The sequence below is a fragment of the Cryptomeria japonica genome, chromosome 1, assembly GCF_030272615.1.
Source record: "Cryptomeria japonica chromosome 1, Sugi_1.0, whole genome shotgun sequence".
NCBI lineage: Eukaryota > Viridiplantae > Streptophyta > Pinopsida > Cupressales > Cupressaceae > Cryptomeria > Cryptomeria japonica.
The window spans coordinates 649037523-649061289 of NC_081405.1; positions in this window are offsets into that span (position 1 = coordinate 649037523).

Sequence of the window (23767 nt, forward strand, 5' to 3'; positions counted from 1 at the left end):
TGTAGTAATGACCCTTGACTCTTAGCATAAGAGTACATATGTTTGCTATACAAAAAAACAAAGATGATGACACAATGTAGACCCTCTCGTATTTGTACTTTAAAATTGAATTCTTTAACCTTGTTAATTTGGTTAAACTTCTTCACTATACATAGTAGAATGAGTATGATTTAAGCACAATTACAACATGCATAGATATATCTTTTCTAGTTAATCTCTACACATACAATCTACCATCTAGAGTATATAGTTGTACATTTCAGATTAAAGAGATGTTATAATAATTTGCTACTACTAAATGCTCTTCCCATAAGTGTTAAATAAGTATTCAAGTTCATTGCTTTCATCTTGAATTGTGACAAAGAATTGTTTTAGTTGCTGCAGAATAGAGACACTTCAAGAGATAGACCTTTTTTATGGTAGCCATGAATGTGTTTAGGATAGCTATGTTACTGAGCTTAATTTCTTAATTAATAACAATATTGCTATAAATATAAGATTATTGACCTAATATCTTAGGTCATAAAATTATTTCTTACTAAATAGGAATGAAGCAATCAACTAGTTCTTCTTTCCTAATTTCAAAATTTAAACAGATAATTTCAGAGCTAGAACTTGTCTTATGTACTTGTTTTCCAAATGGTTGAGATGAAAACACTTCCCAAGCCTTCAAACTACTTATCTTAGCTATGCCATGGTATTCCAAATCACTATTCTACTTCTGTTTGTGTTTCTTCTACTTTCCCAATGAGAAAGAAAATCCCAAAACAAGTTATGCAATAATGATCTTTCCAAGATTCTTTCCAAATATAATGTACAACCTTCAAAGCTTCCCCAATTAACTTTAATCCTCAATGGCTATGTAGATTTCATTTAATTTGTGATTCATTTCAATGAATTTCAAATTCATTACGTTGAACTCCAATTCAAAAGTGTAACTCATTTCCTTGCAAGGAGTTATGAATTCATAATGAATTCAATTTGCTTTTACCTTGGATTTCATTACCCATGTTGTTGGGTTAAAATATATTTTTCCACAATATAAGATGTGGCTACTTATTATATTGCTTGGTGCCACCTTACTTAATCAATATGGTCAACATAAAAGTGGTTACTTGGATTACTTAAGTGAATATGGCCAATATATATGTGGTTACTCACATATTCATAAGTATGGACCTCAACCAATATGTATATTGAGCATAAATAAAAATTGTTTCATATAGTTCACTTAATATCACTTAATGATACTTATATGACTATGACTGTATACCATACGTGGTATATATATACGTGTGCCATATTATCATGTCACACACGTATATACATATATACATGTGTATATGTACTCCTTATATTATACATACATAATCATTTATATCAGATACATTATATTTAAATTAAACTATAAGACTGAAATGATTATCAGTTCAATTCTTAGTTTTGAACTTAGTTATACGAAGGCTTAAGTCAACGCTGTGAGTTCTTTATTAAGAAAGAAGGAACCCTAACAACTTGACTGACTATCTAGGATTAACCATAGTAGGAACCTAGTTCACAATTCTACAACCCTAATCTCTAACATCATATAACATGAACAATGATTACAAGCTTTAGAGACTCGGATAGCAACTTGAGCCTTCACCTACTATCTGAGAAGGGAGGGAAATTATCATCTAGGATCGATATTTTTTTATTTCAAAAAAAAAGTAGCCACTTAAGATCCCCTTTTGGCCCCCCATTTCCATGCACTTACCCAGCTACTTAATAAAATTTTGAGTCCCCAAAAACAATCATTGATTTTCAATGAATAGATTTACATGTACATCTAGTGGTGGAAAAATAAAGTGACCCATGCAACCATTAAAGTGGTTGAAATTTTAGTTCTCAATGGTCATCGTGGTGTCACTTGATCATTATTCCAACAAATTTCATAGGCTGATCCTTGACTTACACAACAAAATTATGATGACTATTGGTGTAGGATGTTAGAATCTAATTTACTCCAACAAAGGTTGTAACAACTTGAAGATGGTTATGATTCACGTATGAGGGTTTTATGTGTTTTATTAAGTAGGTTTCTGGTGTAGGGGCACTTAGCCAATTTTTGGTGTGTTGATTCCAGGAGATTGGAATCATGTTGTTTTGGTTTGTAATAAGGTCAAGAGGTCTTTGAATAAGTGCTCAAATGTTTGTAAGGACCCTAAGATTTACTGTTCGGCCAATTTTGGCATATGACCTCTTAAGGGTGCCAGGTAGAGCACTTACTAGAATAAGTTGTTATTGAGTTAGAATAGGTTGGTTTGATATTATTTAGAGGTTTTTAAGGTCATTTGAATAATTTGGAAGTGACCTATGTTGGATTTGAGCAAAGTTGCTCACCTATGTAAAAAGTTGTAAAAGTTGCAAAAGTTGCTCATAGCAACTTTGCAACATTTGCACTTTCATCACCAACAGCTAGTTGGTTGTCTTTATCAGATAAAAGCATTTTGTAACTAACCCAAGACTGAGATAAGGCTTGGGAAGACCGATGAGAATGGTTGGTTGAAGAATTGAATCAAGAAGAGAAAGTTTAGCCTTTCCAAAACTGAGTTTCCAGTGACTATTGTGATTCTTGACTAGTTTGTACGGCCTGTACAGATTTTCAAGTCCAGATCAGGGCATGGAATATTAGGGAAGTGTCATATCTTTCATTTGTTGGTGGTTTGAATTTTTTAAGTGTTGTAGGTTGCAAGTTATTGGCATTTTGGGGTGCAGGCGGGTTCTAAAGACCTAAAAACCAGTGTTTGAGGACTCTATGGCCCCTACGTAGCATTCCATGGTGGATAACCATACTAAAACCTTATGGAATGTTAGGTGGCCTTGTATATTTTTTTTTTTTTTGGTTTTAAGACAGGGAAGGCTAAACTTCAGATTTGCCACCATAACCTAGGCTTGGCACGTTGAGTTGGCAAGCATTGGGGATTATGGGCAGCAGGCCCTAGTTGGGTAAATCTGATGGATGGGATTGAGACAAGGTTGGATGTTCAGACCTAAAACAACCACCATATTCCTTAAGAAATTGGATTGGTGAAGACATTCAAGCAAATTCCTATTTAGTAGGCTTAAAAGGAGGGAATTGGGCCTAGTAAGGGTTAGGAAGGTTGGAGACTAAACCCATGTCCGATTTTGGGATATTGTATGAAGCTTCCAAAAGGGTATTTGAAAAGATAAAGGGTTCATAGGAGTGTTCAGGACTCCTGATAGATAACTGCAAAATACCTCACTGGGAGGGCTAATTGTACTAGGTCTCCTAGTAGGCCTAAAAGAGAAGATCAGCCCTAAAGCTTGGAATTGGTAAACTCCAATGTCCTAAAGGAAGGGATAGGGTTGGAAAACTAAGGAAAATCATCCCTAAGTGTGTCATTCTTGTGTGAGTGAAGATCCTATAGTAGAGTAGGTTGGCTTTGGGTTAAGGATTGAGAGGGTGCTGGGAAGGAAGGTCTCTATTAAGGAGTGTTGGACACTCTCAAAACAAGAGGTGGTCACCTTATTCTAAGGACCTTGGGAAGGTCAGTAAGAGTGGGCCCTAAAACCCTTGGAGGGTTGGAAAGTGTGGAACCATTGGATGGTTCAAGAGACAGCTTGAAGAGACATCAAGAGTAAGCAAACCTATTAGAAAGTCTATCCACTCTACATCAGATTGGTATCAGATTCACATGATTGAAAAAAGTGGTGTATGTCAAACCAAGAGGTAGAATCAGAAGCCAGCAATATGCCACCTAAGGCAATGAGTCAAGAGTCCATTAGGAAGTTGGTCCAAGACATGCTTAGTGAAGCCCAAAAAAAGACATGAAGAAAGGTAAGGGCAAGATCATGGAGTGGGGTGATGAAACTGATGATGAAGATGTAGATGTGATAGGAGTGGTGATAGAAAAGGAGTTGGAGAAAGAGAAACAAATTATTTTGGATGCCCTTAAATCACTCAACAAAGATAGTTTAGATGGTTTACCGGTCTATAGTGAAAGCCTAAATGGAGAAGAGTTATTGGATTGGATAGAAGCTCTGAAAAATCATTTTAAATACAAGGAGGTTGCAGAAGAAAAGAGAGTCAATATGGCTAAGACAAAGTTGAAAGGATCAGCTCTAGTGTGGTGGAACATGATGCAAGAAGAAAGGGAACAAACCGGTAGAAAGAAGATCAACTCCTGGGAGAGAATGAAGATCAGAATCAAAACTCAATTCCTACACCTAGATTATGAGGTGCAAATACACAAGAAGTTGATGATTTTGAAGCAAAGAGAAATGGATGTGAGTGCTTACACAGAGGAGTTCAACAAACTAACTCTAAGAGAAAGGAAGCAATAGGAATAAGTGGAGAAGGTAGCAAGGTACCTAAATGGCCTTAGACAAAACATTCAAGATGAAATCAGCATGATGGAACCTGAGACATTCCATAAGTGTTTTCATGTGTCTTTGAGAGAAGAGGACAAGATCAAGAGGAAAGGTGAGTTCAATCAAAGAGGCAAAGGTGGTAGAGGATTTAGAGGAAGAGGCACCTTTGGAAGGGGTCATAACTTTGGCAATAATGAAGGCAATCAATCTAAAAAATAGTGGAGATAACTTCAGCAAGAGTGGTCAGTTTAGAGGCAACTCTAGAGGAAGAAACAACTTTAGAGGTAGATTTGGTGCTCAAGGAAGAGGACCCACAGTCTTCATCAGTAAATGATTTCATTGTCATCAAGTGGGCCACACTATGAACCAGTGTCCTGAAAAGACTTTAAGTTCTTATGTAGGTGAAAGGAGAACTCAATTGGTGCAGGAGGAAGATAATCAAAGTGTTACCTCACCAGTCAGCAAAGTTGGACCAGTTCTAGATGGAGAGAATCTGATGCTAAGAAGAACCTTGTTAAAGGTATCACAGACAAAAGAACCTACTCAAAGAAAGACACTTTTTTAAACCACTTGCAAATCACATGGTAAGATTTGTAAGGTCATAGTAGATTTAGGGTCTACTGAGAACATTGCAGCAGTTGAGATGGTAGACAAACTTAAGTTGAAAAGGTTGCCACACACCAATCCCTATAAGGTATCTTGGTTGTGTAAAGGACAACATGTGTTAGTTGATGAGAAATATTGGGTAGACTTTGAAATTGGAGAGAATAAGGATAGAGTACTATGTGATATACTACCCATGGATGCATGCCATTTGTTGCTTGGACACCCTTGGCAATATGATGTCGAAACCATACATGATGGGGTAAAGAATTCCTATGTTATCACCAAGGAAGGAAGGAAGTTCCAAATGGATCCTTTGGTTATTCAGGGAGAAGAAAGACATGTAGGTTCAAGTGTTATGTTGCTTAGTGGGAAAGAGTTCCTAAAGGTGTTGAATCATGAAGGGAACCAAGGATGTGCCATTATGGTGAAACCAAAAGAAAGGGCAAAGACTGAACCCAAACTAGTGATACCTCAAGAAGTGAAGACCTTGCTGGACCAGTTCAAAGATATTGTTGTAAATGAGATACCAGATACTTTACCCCCATACAGAGATGTGAACCATCAAATAGACCTCATACCCTGAGCTACCTTGCCAAACAAAGTTGCTTACAAAATGACACCTACTCAAAATGAGGAAATAGAAAAACAAGTGCAGGAGTTGCTAAATAAGGGGTTGATAAAGAAGATTTTAAGCCCATGTGCAATACCTATTGTTTTGGTACCTAAGAAAGATGGCAAATGAAGAATGTGCACTGACTCAAGGGCCATAAATAAGATTATAATCAGATACCGGTTTCCAATGCCAAGAATTGAGGACCTAATGGACTACCTAAGTGGAGCTTGTTACTTATGAAAGGTGGATTTGAAATCGGGTTATCATCAAATAAGGATCAGACCTGGAGATGAGTGGAAAACAGCCTTTAAGACCAATGAGGGGCTCCGTGAATGGTTGGTGATGCCCTTTGGGCTCACAAATGTACCTAGCACCTTCATGAGACTCATGAATGAAGTGCTTGCTGAGTTTATTGGTAAATTTGTGATTGTTTATCTTGATGACATTCTGATTTTTAGCAGGTTAAGGGAGGAGCATATCAGATATTTGGATCAAGTCTTGAGGAAGCTAAATCAAGAAAAGTTGATGATCAACTTAGACAAGTGTGAGTTCTTCAAAACTAAACTAGTATATCTTGGTTTTGTAGTTTCACAAGGTTGTTTGAAAATGGATCCAGAAAAGTAGATGCAATAGTTAATTGGCCTACATCTAAGTCAATAGAAGATGTGAGAAGTTTTCATGGATTAGCTTCTTTCTATAGGAATTTTATTAGAGGGTTTAGCCATGTATGTGCACCTATATTGAACACCATCAAAGGTGGAATGAAATGTCAGTTTAAGTGGACTAGTACAACAGACAAGGGGTTTAAGTTGTTGAAACAAAAAGTAGCAGAACTACCTTATCTTAGGCTCCCTGATTTCAATTAGCTCTTTACTGTGGAGTGTGATGCTAGCAAGTTGGCAATAGGAGTAGTTTTGAGTCAAGAAGGTCATCCGGTAGCATTTTTCTCTGAGAAGGTCAATGAGGCAAAACAAAAGTATTCTACCTATAACCTAGAGTTGTATGCCATGGTACAAGCTCTTAAGAAATGGCAACATTATCTTCTCCCTAAGGAATTCATAGTCTATACTGATAACCATGCACTTAGCTTTTTGAATGGATAGGAGAAGTTACACCAAAGACACCTCAAATGGGTTGAGCACTTGCAAGCCTATACTTTTTCCATCAAACACAAGAAAGGAGTCACCAATAAGGTAGCAGATGCCTTAAGTATAAGGGTTCTTACCATCCAAGAAGTGCAGATCCAAATTGTGGAGTTAAGTGATCTCAAATACCTATACTAAGGTGACAAGGATTTTGGTGAAGCCTATGATGTTTGCACCAAGTTTGCTAATGTTTATCATATTGCATATTATGATTTTATGTTGCAGGAAGGCCTTTTGTTTAAAGGACACTTACTTTGCATACCAGAGTGCTCTATGAGAGACAATATCATCAAGGAAAAGCATCAAGGCAGCTTACGAGGACATTTTGGTCTTGGGAAGACCTTAGAGTAGGTTGGATGGTTCTATCATTGGCCTAAAATTTAGTCAGAAGTTAGAAGGTTTGTGGAGAAATTCCCTATATGTCAGAAAGCTAAAGGAACTTCCAATAATGCAGGTTTATATCAGCTATTGGCCATACCAACCAGACCTTGGGAATTTTTTAGCATGGACTTTGTTCTTGGTTTGCCTAGGACTCCAAGAGGGTATGACAATGTTTTTGTCATAGTGGACACATTCAGCAAGATGGCACACTTTGTGCCTTGCAAATGCACTAAAGATGCCTCCTACATAGCAAGGTTATTCTTCAAAGAGGCTATGAGGATTCATGACTTACTGCTTAGCATTGTGAGTGATAGAGACACTAAGTTTGTGTAGCGTCCTAAAATTGCGACACTTGCAATTTCGACCGCATTTGGGTCTTCACGATGGTGATGCAACACGGAACCTGAATGGAGACCCCGAAACTTGTTCATGACATCAAAAACTGCATTTTTCAGCACCCTGGCCTGATCCTCCTTGCACCCTGCTGTCCCTGGAGGTGGGACCATGGCGCCCAATGCCCTGGTCCCCCAAGACCATGGCGCCTAGCGCTTTGGTCCCTAGCCCTATTTTGGGCCCGGTCTCTTTTGGGGCCTCAGGTCTTTATGTTTGCAATTTAGGAAATATTGTTTCCTGGTCGGCCTAAGGTCGGAAAAATCAGTCTATCAACCCTAATTGACAAGTATATAAACTACATTTCCTCTCCCATTTTGGTAAGATGGAAAAAAGGGCGGAAGCGATACTCAAACATTCAAGCATTCAAGCATTCAAGCATTCCTTCAAGCAATTGATCATTCTAAGTCTCCATTCAAGGCTAAGTGTTGCATTCAAGACAAGGATTCAACCATTGAAGAGGAGATCACATACAACATACAACATACAACAATATCTACACCTTCGCATGTAAGAATACAAACATTCTTACAACAAGGTATCAGTACTTGTTTACATTACAATCATTTACAACAATTTCTCATTTCTTGGTTAATTCCAAAACTGGGGTTTGACCTAAGGGAAAACCACTAATCCCTAATCCCCCAATCGTCCTCTCTTTTCTGTGTGTAGGTTGCAGGTACGCGGTTGTAATTGAAGATCTAGAATCCTTGTGCAGAGACGAACAGATCCCCCTTCGTTTCGCAGATTTTTCGGAGGACCGTGTGCATGCCAGGCGCCATCATCCCGTCAACTTTCACTCAAATTTGCAAGACAACATGGTCTCGACATTTTACTACTAATTCCAGGTCCGCAGCTTCATCCTATATCCCTATCTCTATTTATAAGCGAATCTTTCTCACTTTTCATGCATTCCTAGCTTAATCCTTTTATCCACATTCTTTACAAAAGAGGGTAGCCTTGTTGTCTTAACCCTTGAAACTCATTTAGAATCCAATCTTGCATTGTGTGGGATTGGATCTTGTGGGTTTCAACCCCTCTTTTGAATGTAAAGTCTCTCCTAAGTGAAAACCGTCAACCCTAGTGACCTCCTTCCCCTCTCCTCGGAGTGGTGGGGGGAACACTTAGGGTTCGCTCGCGATTTTCCACTTTACATTTTGGTGAACCCGATGTGAACATCCTTTCTGATTATTCATGGTTAGATCTAAAAATTGGATGCCTTGATTACATTTCCATGTTTGATCTTTTGCAAATTTTAGAGGTTAATTGCATAAAAACCCTAAATTTTCTTTTTAGTAATTGAACTTGCGAAATGTCTAATTGTTAATGCTTGTTTCAGATCTACACTTCTATTGCAAATTATCAATTCATATTTGTGCTTTAATTATGAAAATTAAGTGGTTAAGTGTCAAAACCCTAATTTTTAAAACCCTCTTGATTCAACCTTTGACCGACAATTTCACTGATTAAAACATTTCCAAATCAGCTGTAACTTTGGATTCCGCAACAAAATCATAATATCTTTCATCCCTGAAAATTTGGAAAAAAGTTGCAAGGACCGTGTGCACTCCGGGCGCCATCGTCCCCGACATTTTTTCCGAAATTTCGGGAGCTAGATCTTACTGTATTTTTCTGCTAAAATCCAGAATTTTGGCTGATTTCATCAATTCCAACACTTTCAAAATTAAAGTCAAAGTTGGTCTAGTGATTGCTTGGATTAAGGCTTCTAATCATTCAAAAATTGTTGAAATTGAAATTTTGTGTAAAAATTGTGTTCTTACTGTCCTAAATTTGAAAAGTGTGTTGGCATTCATTCGAAATTTCAGTACTTTATTCAAATTCTTGCAATTTGTGACTTTTGAAATTAAGTGTTTAATTACACCAACTTTGATTCCCGCTTTCAAAATTGAATTTTGCGTGAAATTGAGTCAACTTTTAAAATTCAAAACTTGCATTGCTCTTAGTATTCCCTCCAAAATCATAAAATTCAAAATTTCAGTTTCCTTCTCTTTTTCAAAATTCAAATTTTGCATTTTTCAACAATCTTGGTAGGGTTCAATTTTGAGATTGCAACTTTAATTTGGCCTATCTATAGATCGTAAAATCACTCAATTTTTTCAGATTAGCTTTAAAATCATTATAACTTTCATCCCTGAAAATTTCAAAAAAAGTTGCGAGGACCATGTGCACTCTGTTCGCCATGGTCCCGGACATTTTTCCCGAAATTTCGGGAGATTGTCATGATTGCATTTAACAGCCTAAATCTAGGAGATTGGCTGATTTTATTGAAATTTGCTATCTCTAAATTCAAAATTTTCTCTCCCTCTCTAGTGCATGAGTTTTACAACAATAAGCCCTACTTACACTATTCCCGTTAGACGAAGCCTTAGAATTAAGTCTTTCCAAGGTTTAATTACCGAGGAGATGGAACCTAATTTGAATGGCCTTTTTAACGAGGACACGGGTAATTCCTCTAATCCTCCTAATGATGAAGAAGCTCTCCATGAGGTTTCTGTAGAACAACTTTCAAAATTGGATAACCAAGTTGATGATTTTCAGCAATGGATGTCTCAAGAGTATCCTGATAGTCAAGCTCTTTCATTAATTGAGGGTCTAAAACGTATGGTTCAAAGTGATAAGAATGGAATTGATATTTTGCGTGGTATTGCACACATTGTGGATTCGAATGTGATGCCTATGAAGAGTTGTGCTGAAACTTTAGGTTATACACAACCTCCCACTCAAGTCAATCATTATGTTCCTTTAACAACTTCTATTACTAGCATACCTACCTTTACATCAAACATAATGACTACTTCTATACAAGACATTCCCCCTATGATCACCAGTCATGGGGGCAATCCTTCCTCTTCAATTAACCCTCTTCCTTCATTCAATCTGACTTCTTCATTCATTCCTTCAATGAGTGTTCCTATTACATCTCCACAAATGAACATGACGCAAGGGGGCAATTCATTCAACCATTCCATTCCTCCTTGTAGTGCTCCTCTTTTCCAATCATCTCCTATGACTAACTATCATAGTGTCCCACCACCTTACTCTCAATCAATACCTTCTTTCAATAACATAATACCTCCATCACAATCTAACACGTCTAATATGAACTCTTCAACTAAAGCGACCATTAACAATCTTGCACAAACTGTCTCTTCTTTGCAGCAACAAATTGCCTCTATGAATCAATCTAAGTTTAGTGTGCCCACATTTGATGTTGTGAGCCCACTTTCTCTTGACATTGTTCGAGCTATCCCTCCTAAACATGTTGAAATCCCGCATTTGGAGCTTTATAATGGTAAAGGTGATCCTTTAACACATGTTAAGACTTTTCAAACAATATGTACCGATTTTGCTTATGACCAAAGGTTGCTTGCAAAACTGTTTACTAGGACATTAAGAGATAAAGCCCTACAATGGTATTGCTCATTGCCTTCTTATTCTATTACTTCTTTCAAACAACTTGCAAATGCTTTTATTCAACAATTTCAAAACAATATAAGTCCTAAAGTTACTTTGATTGATTTAATGCATTGTAAACAAGGTGTTAAAGAAAAAGTGACTGATTTCATTGGTAGATATAAGCATTTGTATGCTCAAATTTCTTTTCCAGTACCTGACAATGATATTCAAAGAATCTTTATTTCTAATTTACAAAAAGATATTCGAGACAAACTTCTGTTTTCTGAGTTTACTTCTTTCCAACAGTTGTGTGCAACTCTTCACAATTATCAACTGACTGTGAGTCAAATGGAACAAGCAAATCCTATGGCTCCGAGTGATAAGGGTGATAGTAGTAAACAACCATTTGGGAAGTTTAAACTGAATAGAGAGTCCGTTAAATTCAATGAAAACATCATCAACAACAATGTGAATGCAGCATCAGGTGTGCCTCCTATTTCTAAGTTTTTCAAGAAAGAAAGAAAGTTTACTCCTTTGAATGAATCATTGCATAGTATTATGAATAAGTTATTGGAACAAAATGTGCTTACTCTTCCTCCTATAAAGCAAATTGATCCTAAAAAGATTAATTCACCCTATTTTGATAACAAATCTTTTTGTCAATTTCATCGTCAACCTGGGCATGATACTGAAAAAAGTTTTGCTTTAAAGGGTAAAATTCAAGATTTGATTGATAATAATACTATCTCTGTTTCATGAGTGAATGATAAAGGCAATACATCTGTAGCTCCTCCTAACCAAAATCTTAAGATTTTTACTGATCCATTACCTTCTCATACCTCTAATGTGATTGAGACTAATGATTCCTCTTTCTCATCTGATGGTCTTGTGTCTATGACTCCTAATGTGATTAACTTTGTAGAGCAGCAAGAAAACCCTAAAGAACCTTCCATCACATTTGATTCTAGTGAAACTATCAGGGCACCTGATGGTCCTTTATACATAGTTGCAAAAGTCAAGAATACACCTTGTCGTGGAGTGCTTATTGATCCTTCGTACATGGTTAATGTTATTACTGAAGAATTCCTTTTTACTTTGCAATTAAATCAAGTGATCTATGACAAAACAGATGTGATTGTGAAATTATTTGATGCATTTTCTTCTCCTGCAATTGGTTCTATTACATTACCTATTGAGGTCCATAACAAATCCCTTGATGTGAGCTTTGCTATCATTCCATCATCTAAACAATTTCGTGTGAAGCTAGGCTATCCTTGGCTATCTTCCATGAAAGCTATTGCTTCTCCTATTCACAAGTGTTTGAAATTTCCCCATAATGGTGAAGTTGTTACTGTCAATCATAGTCTCTTTAAACCAGCTGAAAGAACTTCTAGCGTTCCTATTGATTATTTTTGGCCTAAACAATTCCAATCTCTTCCACCGTGAAATGATCATCTTTTCAAATCTTATCAAAAGTGGAAAACAGATATGATCCTATCGCTAAGTGAACCTAGAACACCCAAACTTGATATTCCTATCGTTCTTGAGAAGGAAGTTCTTCCTTTGAAAGATAAAACTAATGTCTTTCCTCAAGATGATTCCCAACCCATCCCTATGGATGTGACTATGTTTATGCCTAATAAAATTTCTAAAAGTAGACCTATACCTCCTCGTCATGATGGACTGGGTCTCCTTCCTAAACCAAACATTCCTCCTTTATATGGAGCAGTTCCTCCTCCTTCCTCTTATGGAGAGAAGAGACCTTCCTCTTCTCCTATTATCCAGCCTAAGAGACCACAACCTAAACACCCAAATAATAAGGATGAGAACATTCCTCCTCCTCAATCTTCTCCACTTCCTACTAAGACTAGATGAAATCGTTCTGCACGTGAACGCCGACGAAAGCGTCATCTTAGAGCTCAAGAAGCTGCTTCTCAAACTTTGCAATCCCCAAAAACACCTTCAACAAGCATTATTCCATTTTCTCCAAAATCTCCTAAACATAAGATGCATGATGGTCTTGATCCTGTGCGAGTTAAAGATCCTATTTTTATAAATCTTGATGATGATATAGATGAAAATGTTACTCCTCTTTCTTTTGATAGTGAATATGAACTTGTTGATATTGATAACCATTTATCTAACGAATTTTCTAAAGCACTTATCCTAGCTCCTAGACAAGAACAATGTGGCTTGGAACATGAACATAGCCCTTGTTTGGATCTCATGATAGCTCCATCTGCTGTGTTGGATGTTCCTCCTCTAGCGTGTTCCCTACCTTCCCTAAATATTGATCAGCAAGATCAGGGGGTAGATGATGTGCAAGACTAGTTTCATTAGCATAGCAGACTCTCTCCTCCTCTCTTTTGTTACTTCTTCTATGTGTTATTCTCATTCTTCTATTTGTTGTCCTTAGTGTTGTCTACTTGAGGATGATGCAAAGCATTGAGATCTCTTTTGGTCTCTCTCATGTTGACTCAAAAGACACATGTGTTCCCTTCTTCTAGGTGACCTTCCTTGATTGGGGAATGAAGAACAATTATGCATACATACATATGATATACATGAATTATCATACAGCATATTGACCCCGAGGAAAGCGAAGTCACCTTGTGATTTGTGTTTTATGTCTATTATCCTTGGTTTTATCTCACACTTGGGGGCTAAATCTTTGTGATAACGTGCTCCTTTCCCTTCTCATTTCTTATGTATATCACTACCTTAAAGCAATCACCCTCGTTGAGGCATGTGCGATCGCTTTAACGTAGGGGGGCGTACACCCCATCTATCCCTTCAAGATACTTGAAAATTTCTTGGCGAACTTAGCTTTGCCTTGAAAATTTTTGGTATTTTTCTTACATGACTCATAGTGAGGGAACCTTACTACTAACAGTCATGGTTCTCCCTCGTGATCTTCCCTTTTACTTTGTCAATCAAAGTAGTAAGATCCTTAGTCCACTGGGGGCTTGGTGTGTCTTGCCTCCTTGACGTGGTGAAAGTCTTTCAATGTTGTTTCCTTGTACTTTACCGGTAGTATGAGCGTACGCTTATACTCCCACTAAAGTGGGGGCTAAATGTAGCATCCTAAAATTGCGACACTTGCAATTTCGACCGCATTTGGGTCTTCATGATGGCGATGCAACACGGAACCTGAATGGAGACCCCGAAACTTGTTCATGACATCAAAAACTACATTTTTCAGCACCCTAGCTTGATCCTCCTTGCACCCTGCTGTCCCTGGAGGTGGGACCATGGCACCCAGCACCCTGGTCCCCCAGGACCATGGCGCCCAGCGGTTTGGTCCCTGGCCCTATTTTGGGCCCGGTCTCTTTTGGGGCCTCAGGTCTTTATGTTTGCAATTTGGGAAATATTGTTTCCTGGTCGGCCTAAGGTCGGAAAAATCAGTCTATCAACCCTAATTGACAAGTATATAAACTACATTTCCTCTCCCATTTTGGTAAGATGGAAAAAAGGGCGGAAGCGATACTCAAACATTCAAGCATTCAAGCATTCAAGCATTCCTTCAAGCAATTGATCATTCTAAGTCTCCATTCAAGGCTAAGTGTTGCATTCAAGACAAGGATTCAACCATTGAAGAGGAGATCACATACAACATACAACATACAACAACATCTACACCTTCGCATGTAAGAATACAAACATTCTTACAACAAGGTATCAGTACTTGTTTACATTACAATCATTTACAACAATTTCTCATTTCTTGGTTAATTCCAAAACTGGGGTTTGACCTAAGGGAAAACCCCTAATCCCTAACCCCCCAATCATCCTCTCTTTTCTGTGTGTAGGTTGTAGGTACGCGGTTGTAATTGAAGATCTGGAATCCTTGTGCAGAGACGAACAGATCCCCCTTCATTTCGCGGATTTTTCGGAGGACCGTGTGCATGCCAGGCACCATCGTCCCGTCAACTTTCACTCAAATTTGTAGGAAAACATCGTCTCGACATTTTACTGCTAATTACAGGTCCGCAGCTTCATCCTATATCCCTATCTCTGTTTATAAGCGAATCTTTCTCACTTTTCATGAATTCCTAGCTTAATCCTTTTATCCACATTCTTTACAAAAGAGGGTAGCCTTACTGTCTTAACCCGTGAAACTCATTTAGAATCCAATCTTGCATTCTGTGGGATTGGATCTTGTGGGTTTCAACCCCTCTTTTGAATGTAAAGTCTCTCCTAAGTGAAAACTGTCAACCTTAGTGACCTCCTTCCCCTCTCCTCGGAGTGGTGGGGGGAACACTTAGGGTTCGCTCGTGATTTTCCGCTTTACAGTTTGTAAGCCACTTTTGGCAAACCTTATGAAAGAAACTAGGCACAAAACTTTCATTTTCATCAACATACCATCCACAATAAAATGGTCAAACTGAACTAGTTAATAGATCCTTAGGTAACTTGTTGAGATGTCTCGCAAAACAACATGGACAAGCTTGGGATCTAGTATTGGGTCAAGAAGAGTATGCCTACAATGATTCAGTTAATAGGAGCACATGTTAGAGTCCATTTGAGATAGTATATGGATGTCATCCTAGGGGCATCTTAGAGCTTAGAGATCTTAGTTCTATGGACCATAGAAGTGCGCAAGGTGAAAACATTGCAGAGAATATAAAAGAGATACATGAGCAGGTCAAGAAGACATTGCAACAGCACAATGAGAAGTACAAGGCACTAGCAGATAAAACAGGAAGAGAACTACACTACAAGGTTGGTGATCTAGTATTGGCCTACTTCAGGAAGGAGAGGCTACCCAAGGGACAACCTAGTAAGCTATGGATGAAGAAGATTGGACCTCTTAGGGTAATGCATAAGTTTGGTAATAATTCCTATGAGTTAGAGTTACCTCCAAACGTGGGCATCTCACCAATCTTCAATGTATGTGATTTGTATCCATACAAAGGGTCTCAGACAACTGCAAATCAAGAAGAAACTACTGCTATTGAAGATGTAGACTGGTTAAAAGATTTACCTACAAGCCAACTGGTCACATTGGAATGCATTTTGGAGTCTAATATTGTGAGAAGGACTAGGAAAGGAGTCTATAAAGAATATGTAATCAAATGGACAAGACTACTAGAGTCAAAGGCTACATGGATGTCAGACAGATATATATTACAACATGGTACCACTATTCAAGCCTTATCCACTCAAGAGACTTGAGTTCTTCTTACCCCCGGAGCATGGTGTAGGGGCACTTAACCAATTTTTGGTGTATTGATTCCAGGAGATTGGAATCATGTTGTTTTGATTTTTAATATGGTCAAGAGGTCTTTGAATAAGTGCTCAAATGTTTGTAAGAACCCTAAGAGTTACTGTTTGGCCAATTTTGGCATATGAGCTGTTAAGGGTGCCAAGTAGAGCACTTACTAGAATAAGTTGTTATTGAGTTAGAATAGGTTGGTTTGATATTGTTTAGAGGTTTTTAAGGTCATTTGAATCATTTGAAAGTGACCTAGGTTGGATTTGAGCAAAGTTGCTCACCTATGCAAAAAGTTGTAAAAGTTGCTCATAGCAACTTTTGCAACATTGGCACTTTCATCACCAACGGCTAGTTGGTTGTCTTTATCAGTTAAAAGAATTTTGTAACCAACCCAAGGCCGAGATAAGGCTTGGGAAGACCGATGAGAATGGTTGGTTGAAGAATTGGATCAAGAAGAGAAAGTTTAGCCTTTCCAAAACTGAGTGTCCAATGAGTATTGTGATTCTTGACTGGTTTGTATGGCCTGTACAGATTTTCAAGTCCAAATCAGGGCATGGAATATTAGAGCAGTGTCATATCTTTCATTTGTTGGTGGTTTGAATTTTTTAAGTGTTGTAGGTTGCAATTTATTGGTATTTTGGTGCAGGCGGGTTCTAAAGACCTAAAAACTAGGGTTTGAGGACTCTATGGCCCCTACCTAGCATTCCATGGTGGATTTTTGTACTGAAGCCTTATGGAATGTTAGGTGGACTTGTATATTATGTTTTCTTTTTGGTTTTAAGATAGGGAAGGCTAAAATTCAGATTTGCCACCATACTCAGGCTTGGCACGTTGAGTTGGCAAGCATTGGGGATTATGGACAGTAGGCCCTAGTTGGGTAAATTCAATGGATGGGATTGAGACAAGGTTGGATGTTCAGACCTAAAACAACCACCAGATTCCTTGAGCAATTGGACTGGTGGAGACATTCAAGCAAATTCCTATTTAGTAGGCTTAAAAGGAGGGAATTAGGCCTAGTAAGGGTTAGGAAGGTTGGAGACCAAACCCATGTCCAATTTTGCGATATTGTATGAAGCTTCCAAAAGGGCATCTGAAAAGATAAAGAGTTCATAGGGGTGTTCAAGACTCTTGACAGATAACTGCAAAATACCTCGCTGGTAGGGCTAATTGTACTAGGTCTCCTAGTAGGCCTCAAAGAGCAGATCGGCCCTAAAGCTTTGAATCGGTAAACTCCAATGTCCTAAAGAAAGGGATAGGGTTGTAATATTAAGGAAAATCATCCCTAAGTGTGTCAGTCTTGTGTGAGTGAAGATCCTATAGTAGAGGGGGTTGGCTCTAGGTTAAGGAGTGAGAAGGTGTTGGGAAGGAACGTCTCTATTAAGGAGTGTTGGATACTCTCAAAACAAGAGGTGGTCACCTTAGTCTAAGGACCTTGTAAGAGTGGGCCCTACAACCCTTGGAGGGTTGGAAAGTGTGGAACCATTGGATGGTTCAAGAGACAACTTGAAGAGACATCAAGAGTAAGCAAACCTATTAGGAGAGTCTATCCACTCTACATCAGATTGGTATCAGAACCACTTGATTGAACAAATTGGTGTATGTCAGACCAAGAGGTAGATTCAAAAGCCAAAGGCATGCCACCTAAGGCAATGATTCAAGAGGCCATTAGGAAGTTGGTCCAAGACATGCTTAGTGAAGCCCGAGAGCAAGACACCAAGAAAGGTAAGGGCAATGTCACAGAGTGGGGTGATGAAACTGATGATGAAGATGCAGATGTGATAGGAGTGGTGATAGAAAAGAAAGAGTTGGAGAAAGATCAGCAAATCTTTTTGGATGCCCTTAAATCACTCAACAAAGATAGTCTAGATGGTTCACCGGTCTATAGTGGAAACCTTAAATGGAGAAGAGTTATTGGATTGGATAGAAGCTTTGAACAATCATTTTGAATACAAGGAGGTTGCAAAAGAAAAGAGGGTCAATATGGCTAAGACAAAGTTGAAAGGATCAACTTCTGGGAGAGAATGAAGATCAAAATCAAAACTCAATTCCTACCCCTAGATTATGAGGTGCAGATGCAGAAGAAGTTGATGAGTTTGAAGCAAAGAGAAATGGATGTGAGTTCTTACACATAGGAGTTCAATAAACTAACTCTAAGAGCAAGGAAGCAAGAGGAAGAAGTGAGAAGGTAGCAAGGTACCTAAATGGCCTTAGACAAAACATTCAAGATGAAATCAGCATGATGGCACCTGAGACAGTCCATAAGTGTTTTTAGTTGTCTTTGAGAGTAGAGGACAAGATCAAGAGGAAAGGTGAGTTCAATCAAAGAGGCAGAGGTGGTAGAGGATTTAGAGGAAGAGGAACCTTTGGAAGGGCTCATAACTCTGGCAAGAATGAAGAAGGCAATCAATTTGAAAATAGTGGGGATAACTTCAGCAAGAGTGGTCAGTTTAGAGGCAACTCTAGAGGAAGAAACAACTTTAGAGGCAGATTTGGCACTCAAGGAAGAGGACCCACAGTCTTCATCAGTAAATGATTTCATTGTCATCAAGTGGGCCACACTATGAACCGGTGTCCTGAAAAGACTTCAAGTTCTTATGTAGGTGAAAGGAGAACTCAATTGGTGCAAGAGGAAGACAATCAAAGTGTTACCTCACCAATCAACAAAGTTGGACCAATTCTATATCGAGAGAATCTAATGCTAAGAAGAACTTTGTTGAAGGTACCATGGGCCAAAGAACCTACTCAAAGAAAGACACTATCCACTCTAGGAGAGTCTATCCACTTTACATCAGTTTCTATCCACTCTACAAGAGTAAGCAAACCTATTAGGAGAGTATATCCACTCTACATCAGTTTCCTAGCAATTTTTCTTGTACTCATTAATGGACAAGTTTAACCATCCATGGTAGATATCCTTGTGATCTTTTCTATATTTGACCAAATTATCATTTATAAAAAATGAAAAGAGAGAAATATAGTAGTTGTAAAGCTAGAAAAAAAACTGATATTTATAAGGAGCACTTGGATCTTTTAGCTCTAGGCATAGTATTTTGATAGTATAATGATCTAGGTCTATTTCAAATTCATAATTAACATTTGTAACCTTCAAAGAGTAAATTATTAAAGAAATAATCTACCTTGATTAAATGGCTTTCTATGTATAACATGTATTTTTCGATGTCTTGTTGATTAGTTTGCTAGCCAAATAATTGTGAAAATTTTGCAAGGTTTTTGTGAGGCATCTTTATAGGACAATAAAGGATATATGTGGGTATGCTCATGCATTACTAACTATACTTATTTAATTATATTTTGTTTAACATCTATTGTCTATTTGAATGTATGTGTCGAACCAAGTTTAAAAGATGTAGTCTTTTGTGGTATTTTCATTAAGGTATTACCATTACTTTTAGTTATTACATGTTTTGTACATGAATTTGGTAATTTTGTTCTCCAATTTGATATAAGAACCAATCTATTATTTGCTTCACCCTTCTAGTCACCCCACAACACACCCAAAAAAAATTAGTTTAGTCATATTTCTACTTTATTATGCCAAAAAAATTTCTTATATGAGAAGAACAACCTACTTTATGAAATCAATGGTTGAAAATTTAGGAAAGCAGTACAAGATGATTAAATATGTCGCCCATTCATCTTTTAACTACAAGTTGTGCTTTCATCAACCACTCTTTAACTAGGTTGCATTTCTTATGTTTTTCACTCTACTTTGTTGTGAAAAAATACAACCTGAGTTGGCCCAGTGGTGGACAACTTGTGTTCTTAAAAGAGAGGTCACAAGTTCAAATCCCATAGGGGATAAGGTATGCATGCCTTGTTTATAGCACAATTAGGTGTCTCTCGTACTCCTAGGTTCCTCCCGCAAGGAGTATGAGGTAGTCCATGTTTCTATAATCCATTTGTATACCCATATATAGACCACCTCACATCCTCAACTATAAAATAATATTTCTTTCTTTCTTTAACCCATAAAGAATCTTCCATTCTTTCTTCCTTTACCTTCCCACTTTATGAGGGTGAAAAGATGAGCTTAAGGAAGAGATGAGCTGACATGGATACATGTAAGGTGCACAATGCACACTTTCTCCAAACCCACAAAATGCAAGCAAACCTCCATTTCCTGCAATAATAAAGTGTGAACATCCATTAATGTTGTCCAACGAGAAAAAGTTTTATCAAGCAAAGTTTCAAACATCTAGTAGAAGTGTGCAAAATGTGGTTGTAGATAAGCAAAGCACATGGGATATAAATGAAATAACCCAAAATAAATGTGATCTCATGGAATGCCATGATAGCAAGAAATGAACAAAATGGATCCGTCAAGGATATTAGAGATTCTCAAGAAAATGCAATTGACAGATTTGTAAAGTAAAATTCCATGGCCATTGCTAGCATCACGTCTATGCCATTGAATGAGCTTTGAACTGGAAGAGATATTAAGGAGCAACTGAAATCTTATCAGTTTAGTGAAGAAGAGGCAAAATGACTTGATCAAGAGAGATTTTGCATTTCTATACATGTAAATTCTCATAACTAGCTTATTTACATGTATATCAAGTGCAAAAGTTTGGCAAATGCCTGCATAGTGTTTGACCACATGAAAGGAGGAGGCAATTGTCATAGCATACATAAGAAATAAGTATCAAAGAAATAGTGTCACAAAGCAATTACATTATTATTCTGAGATTTAGGTTTCTAATATTCCTTACATTAAGACATGACTAAAGTTATCCTTGATATGAGCTATAAAATATTATGTGGTTGGTAATAATCGATTTGCTCAATTTTTGACTTGCAACTCTAATTATATACCAAAATTCTTTGTATTGGAAAGACTCATAGATTTAAATACTATGAAGTTTCTATTTGTAAATGTTAGAGGATCTAACAAGCAATAAGTTTGAAGTCTCTATGCATTTGAAAAGGAAAAAGAAGAAGAACATATTTTATGTAGTTTAAAATTATTATTTAAAAAAAAAAAAAATTGAAATTAGAATTATATGTTATGACAAATTATATTCTATAATAGAAATTATTAAATATAATATATAATATAATTTTTTATATAATATAAATTAAATTAACATATAAAGAATCTAATAGTTTTATATCATAGAGAGTGGATAAGCATGATCTAAAGAGAGAAATAAAGAAATGGAGAAAAAAGGGGGATAAAAGTGATGAGAGAGATAGAGGAAGAGAGACTTGGGAAGACAAATATAGAGAGAAATAGGGTAGAAAGAGGAAGAAAAATTGAGAGATAATGAGAAATATGTACAAATAGAGAGGGAGATAGAAATATAAAGAGCTCTCTCTCTTTCTTTTCTCATATATATAATTGTCTCTCATTCTCTCCCCATATATAACCTTCTCCCATTCTCTCCCTCTCTCTATGCCTCTCTCTTTCTATCTCTTTTTCTACCTCTCCCTCTTTCTCTCTCCTCTCTCTCTTCCTACATCTCCATTGTCATTCCTATCTCTAGCTTCCTCTATATCTCTCTACCCTATCTATCTCTCCTTACCTCTACTTGCATCCACACCCCCCTCTCTCGCCTCTGTATCTTTCCCACTATATTTATCTCTTTATCTCTCACTCTTACTATATATTTATTCTCCTCTACTCTCTCTATTTCTCTCCCTCCCTCTCCCTCTCCGTCTATTTAGATATCTATCCCCTTCTCTATATCTATCTCCATATCTCTCTCTCTCACTGTCACACACACACACACACACTCCTTATTTCTCCCTCCCTATCTCTATCTTTATCTATACCCCCCCTCTCTCTCACTCTCTTTCTATATATCTACTTTTCCTCTCTCTTCTATATATTTCCCTCCCTCCCTCCCTCCCTCCCTCTCTATCTATTATTATATATATATATATCTCTCTCTCTCTCTCACACACACACACACACCTTGTTTCTCCTTCATTATCTCTATTTTTATCACTGACTCTAACTCTATCTCTATCTCTATCTATATCTCTATCTCTATCTCTATCCCTTCTCTATTACCTATCTTTGTCATATTTCTCTCTCTTGCCCCTTCTATCTTTATCTCCCTCCACCCCAACACCCTCTCTCTCTCTCTCTCTCTCTCTCTCTCTCTCTCTCTCTCTCTCTCTCTCTCTCTCTCTCTCTCTCTCTCTCTCTCTCTCTCTCTCATGTCTCCCTCTCTCTATCCATCCATCTCCCTCTTCCTAGACCTTTATAACTATATATCTTTGCCACTCTATCTTTATCTCTCAAAATTTCTTCTTCCATATATCATATCTCTATTTGACATATACCAAAACCTCTAGCCGATAGGACATAGCTATCCAAAGGTTCATTGAATTGGTAGAACTTTGGATATCCAGTTGGTTTCTCTCTCTCTCTCTCTCTCTCTCTCTCTCTCTCTCTCTCTCCTTACCCCTCTCTTTCTCTCACTCTCCCCACTCTCTCTCTTTGTCCTTCTATCCCCATCTCTCCCTTAGTCTCCCTCTCTCCCTATCACAAACATAACGTGAGCTTGTTGGTAATGGAGCCGAATTCTCTTTCCTAATTTGAAGGTTTTGTTTCAATTGTATTTGCATCTCTATACGTGGATATATAGTTGATTTAACTGATCAACCCATGCCAAAACTCCAAATGAAAAACTAAAATATCATGAAGTATCAAGCAAATGATCAGTGTCCTCAAAACACAAAAATAACCATGATCAATGTCAAAATTCCAACTACAGAATCAGGAACTTAAACATGACAACCATGATCTAAAACATCTCATCCAAAGAGATAACATGCTCCATATGAGTACCTCCATATCATGCCATAACTCTAAATGCATCTCAAGAGTGTACCACAACACAATAAAAAAATAGCCTAACAAGAATAACATGTTAAAACATAAACACCATCTCTACCAAGGACTTATGAGTCCTCAAGATGTCAACATCTTCAGTCACATGAAGATCATCCACCATCAAGTGATGAATATACATCACTGCCAAACATGGTACCAAGTCTTACATGGCATCATGATAAACATCTTCTTCATGAAGATTGAACTAGACATCAATAGATGTTTGACTTGCCAAAGCAGCTTAGAAGACATCTCCATCATCATTCTGAGAGGACCTAGAATCTGAAGAACTCTTATTTTTCTTCTTCTCTCTACAATCCTTTTAGATATGACCAGTCTGCCCACAATTCCAACACTTCGCTTTAGACTTCTTTCCAGGATACTTAAAACTTTCCTCTGACTTGGATTTAGACTTCTTGTCCCCTTGCTTGTCTCTAATAGCAAGAGCCTCCTTGGCCATCTTAGAATATATTCTTCGTGTTTCTTCTAATAGTAACGAAGCAACCACACCTTCCATTATGAACGTGGTTGTTGTACTCCCAATGGCCATTACCAGATGATCCCATGTGTCAGGCAGAAAACATAATAGAAGCATACATTGATCCTCGTCATCAATCTTGACTCCTATAGAGGCTAACTGTGCAAAAATCATGTTCAAAACATTCAGATGATCTGCTAAAGATGTACCCTCATCCATCTTCAAGGAATACAACTTCCTCAAGAACAACTTATTTACCATAGAATTTCCCAAATAAATATCACCA